The sequence below is a fragment of the Hemicordylus capensis genome, chromosome 7 (genome assembly GCF_027244095.1).
Source record: "Hemicordylus capensis ecotype Gifberg chromosome 7, rHemCap1.1.pri, whole genome shotgun sequence".
NCBI lineage: Eukaryota > Metazoa > Chordata > Lepidosauria > Squamata > Cordylidae > Hemicordylus > Hemicordylus capensis.
Genome location: NC_069663.1, coordinates 29,011,713 through 29,017,716, shown reverse-complemented (window position 1 = coordinate 29,017,716; position 6,004 = coordinate 29,011,713).

The following is a 6,004-nucleotide window of genomic DNA, read 5'->3' as shown; positions in this document are numbered from 1 at the left end:
GGGGGTGGCTGGGGGTGGGGGTGGGGGTGGTGAGCAAACCAGGTGGGGGTTAAGGCTGTGGTCAAGGGGGCCTAGCCTGGTGGGCGTGGTCCCTGGGACAAAAAGGGAGGGTGCCCCCTCCCAGCCTCCACACCATCTGCTTCAGAAAAGCGGGGGGGGGGACTGGAAGCAAGCTGCTGCTCAACTGGTGGGGCCCCTTTCCTTCAGGGCCCAGGGACATTTGAGGAGAGCTATGCCCTTGGCCAGGGTGGTATTGCGCCCCCCCCCCCCACAGGCATTGTGAAGTGGGAAAACTGCTGAAGACAAACAGGATGTCCCGGGGTGCTCTAAAGCCAGGAGACTCAATTCCAGAAGCAGGCAAGGGCGTGAAGGGTTGACTTTGCACTTGCAGTTATGTAAGAGGAGGCTGGATTTCTGCTAGGCGCAGCTGTTGTTCTGCTACGCAAGAACTCTCCCTGGGTTCTCCTTTGTGAGCTTCACCTTTGCACCTGAGTGTGTATAACCATTAAGCAATCAGTCTTTTGTGAGCACGAAGGGTGAGGGAGCAGAGTGGGGAGAAAGGCAAGCGATCGCCCATGAACCCAAGCACTTGGCCCAGATGAATGTTTGCTAGGGCATGAACTTGGGTGCCTCTGGAAGGCTGAGCACTGTGGGCACAAATTCGCAGGCGGGAGAAGAAGCCTCTCTGGGTCTGGGCTTTCCAGAAGCCTTTGTGGCCGTTCCATGCCATCAAGCCCCCCTGATTGATCTGCAGCCCCCTGCTCTCTTCTCCCCAGAAAACGCCCTGCCTGCATCACCAGCGCCACGCTGGGCCTTTCCTAGGGTTCTTGCCTTGCCTCCCAGCAAGGACCTTTCCCTCCCTTTTCACATAAGGCTGAAAGGCTGGGTTGGAAAAGACCCAGAAGTAGCAAGCAACAAACCCCAAACTCAGGACTTTTGATAACAATGGGTTGCCAAGGACCGTTTCGTGGCCTTTTGCGTGAGACCCAGGAGATGCCCCCTTGCCCCCGGCAGCACAGGGCTAGAGAAGGGCCACTTCTCAGTAAAGACTCTGAGGCAGCTAAAAACTGACACACAACTTCTCTGTGTCATGCTTAATGCATGACAAATGGCCCCACTTGGTTTTTAAATGCAAGGGATAAATGATTAGCTAGACCAGGATTTCCAACCCTGGGTCTCCAGATGCTGTTGGACTACAACTCCCATCATCCTCTGCCACAATGGGTACATCTTGGTACATCTGGGGTACCAAGGTTGAGAACCCATGAGCTAGACCTGAAGGACTTGTCATCCCACACAGATAAAGTGGGGTGTATAAATATGTGTCATGGAGTGGAGTGTAAGTGTGTCTTTGGCCTTGTGCTGGCATTGCTGAGGCATTCCTGTCTGCTGCTGTGAATGTTTCTTCCCCTACCTGATAACGATTAAAGTGTGTAAAGAGAAAACTTCGGCACCCCTTCATTCTGATCCATGCGTGGCTTGTCCTGTTATGAAACAAAAAACGAATGGTTCTAGTAAGAACTAATCAGCCTACTTTCCTTTCACTATCCCAACTAAAACTGGACTAAATTTGGTCCAAATTGGTTAGGCAGTTCACAAGTTAGCCCACTTGTCCCTCAAACGTTCATGTATGCACCATCTTGAATAGGGGTAGATGATATCATCACAAACTCTGCATTTGAAGTGTCCCTATGTGTCCCTATAACTGTACCAAATTTGTTCCAAATCAGTTCCCACTTGCACCTCAAATGTTCATGTGTCCGCCATCTTGAATCAGAGTGGATGACATCCTTGCAAACTATGCCCTTGAGGTGTCCCTACACCTGTAGCAAATTTGGTTCAAATCGGTTAGGTGGTTCACAAGTTAGCCCACTTATGCCTCAAATGTTCACGTGTCCGCCATCTTGAACTGGGGTGGATGACGTCACAATCTACACTGTTGAGGTGCCCCTATGCATCCCTACAACTGTACCCAATTTGGGACATGTTAGTCCAGGCGTTGCAAAGCTGATAGTGGGGAACACACACCCAAACACATGAAAGGGGTCTGGGACACACAGAGGATGCTGGGTGATCTCATAAGCCTGCTGGAAAGTAGGCTAAAAACACGTTATGAGTTCTCAGCAATAAATACATTCAGTTTTCAGACTGTTCTTGTAAACAGCATGTCTCAGACCATGAGTGGGCCAAATGATAGAGTTATCTCCATGAGCGCATAAAGCGTCTTTATATCCAATGCCTCTAAATAACCAAATTGCCTTGTGGGCTGTTATGGCCTTCCATGCCGAATGTTTGTCCTGGCTGCGATTCTCAGCTGCGTTGTGAAATCTCACAGATGGGACCCCAACGTGATCCAGAGGGTGGATTGTGGTTGCACAACCCTTCCCTGACCAGCCCCCACGTGTTTGTCAAGCACATTGTGCTGAGGGCGGCTACCAGCATTCCTGAAGCCAGCCAACCTCTCCACTCCCAGGAGAAGCACCCAAGAAACCTGAGAAGAAACACAGAAGAACAAAAGGCAGTGAAAAGACAGGATTAGTGCTGGAGAATCCACCCCGAGAGCAGCAGGTAACTCTAAACCTTGTATAAGGATGGTCTAAGCCAGCTCCCTTTCTGCCCTTGAAAGGAGACCTGCTTAATCAGATTATGTAGAAGCACACTCCTTCGCCTGCACAAAAAGTCCTTCCTACACGGTGCTGGATGCTTCAGCCACTTGGGAGCAACAGAGAGACCTGTGAATGCTGGGAACTGGGGGATAATACACCGTGAGGTGGGCCAAGGACTGTGATGGAGCCTGGAGGCGGGGTGGGTGGCCGGTAGGACTTGAGCACAGAGACGGACTCTGTTGAGCAAGTCCCACTTGAGGGCTCCACTGAGGAGCCCCCCAAAGAGGAGGGTCTCCACAACCTACAAGAAGGTGCCTTACCAGAGGCTGACCTGAGCCTGACAGGCACGCAGACCCCAGGGAAGGCCCCGAAGGAGACCTCGCCTAACCCACGACACCCACCCCCAATAGCAGATCCCTCCAAAGTGTAGGCAAGCCGGCCGCCCTGAGCAGACCCTTCGCCACCTGCCAATGATTTGGACCCTGAGGAGGCTCTCAGCCAGCCTGCTCACTACCAGAAAGAAGAAAGCCTTCGTGGCTGGCCGGCCCTGCCTAGCCTAGCTTCAGAAGCAAGACCCAACTCAGGGGCCCTTGGACTGGGCCTGCAGGGGCCATGATCCTCAAGACTGGCCACCTGTGTGCTGCTGGCCCAGGTGGCCGCCAGATGAACTCTATCGGTGTTGCCAGAGCAGGGTGTTCTCAGCTCCGGGACTGGCCCAGCCCGGCCCAGCGCTGGATCCTTCCAGGACAGGGCAGATGCCGAGGCGCCCGCTCCGGCCTCGGGCTCTGCAAGATCTCCTGAAGAGACGTGTTCTCTGATCTGGCTCCTCTCTGGCTTGATCCCTGGCTTCCCTAAGGAACCTAGTCGGAGCCTGGAGCATCTCGCTCAGTATTGTCTCAAGACCTGGCAGGCAGGAGTCTCTCCCAGCCCTACCTGGAGATGCTGCCGGGTAGCGAACCCGGGACCTTCTGGGTGCAAAGCAGACGCTCTCCCACTGAGCTAGGCCCCGTCCCTGAAGGGGAATATCTGACAATGCTCACATGCAGCCTCCCATCCAAATGCAAACCAGGGTGGGCCCTGCTTGGCAAAGGGGACGCTTGGTGCTTGAGACACCTTTGACTTTTGACTCCTCTTCTGCTCCTGGCTCCTGCTTGTCTGCTTGGCTCTGACCCTTGGCTCTGATGTTGCCTCCTTAAGTGTGATCGCACTTAAGTGTGGTCTAAGGACCACAGGTGACAGGGTTCTTCAGATGGCCCCCACCTCCCGCCCCACGCAATTAGGAGAAGGGGTGCTGGGACACGCCTGTGTGTGCATGTCCTCGGTCAGGCCATAGGCTGGGCTGGCTCAGAAGTCCCATGGGGACCAGCCCTCTGAGGCCTTGTCCGCGGTGCTGGCTCCTCGGCTCTGAAGGCAAACAGGCCTCTTGGACTGCCGAAGAGCAAAGGTTTGTTCGCAGAAGTGGCCTGAGCTGGCATCAGGCCTCAGCAAACAAAGGCCCAGCCCAGTGAAAGAATAAGACTGAATATACATTGAATTTAACCCTCAAGCACCCTTTGGCCAGTCGTGGGTGGTGAGGTTGGGGTCACTCAGTCTCTTGCCAATCAGCAGGATGACTGGGGCCGAGAGAAGAGGCAGCTGCTGAGGAACAACTGTGACCCCCATGTTTGGAGACCCTCCCTGTTCACTGCAAACTTCTGGGGCATTTCCACGGATCCCTCTTTCCTCTGGATCACATTGTTGCCCTGCCATCTTCTCCAAAGATGTTTTGGAAGCTCTTCTCGGAGGGGGGGCACAGTTCTCTTCCCTAGACATGGACCCAGCTGCAACCCCTGCCCCGACCTTTGGGGCGATCTCCCCCACCCCTGCCCACTCCCCATCTTGGTTGGTTTTGCTGTCAGGCCAGCTGCCCTGCTGTCTCTCCTTCCCGTGTGGTTTCTGGCATCTGCTCTACCAGCTAAGTCCCAAATGCTTCCTCCTGTGGTGGTTTTTCAACAAGGATTTCCGCTCATTTTACCCAACTGTGTTTGAAGCCTGCTTGACCAAGCCGGTGCTGACGGAGGCCTGGCTTGGCCTGGTGTGATGCAGGGCTGGGGTTTTCCTGCCACCAGGCGTTGGAGGGAGGAAGACACTGGAGGCCTGATTTGTGATGAATGAGGACATTCGTGCATATCGCTTTGCCTAAGGCAAGGGTTGCACCACGGCAGATCTATCCAGCATTGGCAGCAATGACAAATCATCGTACTGATAATGGTAAATAATCATAGTAGCAGCATGGACAAAAATCACACTTCAGTAGCAAAACTTCATGATGTGCCTCCTTCACTCACACATCCATAGTTGGCCAGACTCCAAGAAGTGCTTGGTGCTTGGGTTTGGTTAGGACAGAGAAGCGGGGGTGGGGGGGCGCGGGGGGGCATGCACATCCTGGCTCCAGCCGGAGCCTTCTCGCCTTCAGCTCTCCCAAAGGGTCTCCTGGCATAATCTTCTCCTGACCACCCCACTTCTGGAGGATGGGGCAAAAGACCCACTTACTCTGCATGTTGGGAAGTCCCCGAGGAGGTTTCACCTGCCTGCCGTCTCAGGGGTCTCTGAGGACACGTCTCCTTCCAGGAGCCGAGCTCCTTTGCTTCTTTGGGGCGCAGATCTGCGCTGTTCTGCCTGCCTTCAGCCAGGAGCCTGCTATTTCCCTGACTATGTCATATGTATCCTTTCCACATGCACAGTATCGATCAGTCGCACAAGCAAACAAGTTAGGCTTCCATGAAATGATCGAGGTGGAACAGTGTCATGCTTGAGCAAACCGTTGAAGTGGCATCTGTACTTCAGCAAAATGCAGACCTCTGATTTTTGAGGCCTCAAGCAAATTCTTTCCATGACTATTCTTGGGGTACAGATTTTGTAACCACCTCTAAGCAGAAGACAGAATGCTACAGATCCGACCGCTGAACTTTTCTCAAGTGGATGTGGTAGGGGTGTGTGTATACTTGCATCCTCATGCCAATCCCTCCATCTCTCACACCCCCATATGTTCATTTTACTGCAGTTGGATGTCTGTAAGAGGTTGTTCTCTTGGGAAATATATGCTGGCGGGGAGATAACGGGGCTGGGGGTGGGGAGCCACAACCTTCTGGGACCTCAATATGGTTGCTGGAATGTTGTGTGTCTGATCAAAGACTTCCTGCAACTGTGCACGGATGAGGCTTGTCCTTCTTGCCCCCTTGAGCTGGCTTGCCCTGTTGGATGTCTACCCAACATGCAGCCACTAAAGTCCCAGGAGTCTTGCCAACATAAAAAGGCAGCCACCCCATATGCAGAAACCACAGCTGCGTGAAGGTTTCCGGACCATGTGGGCCTGCAGTGGTGGCCCCCCCCGCTCCCCCTCCCCAGCCATGTGCTCA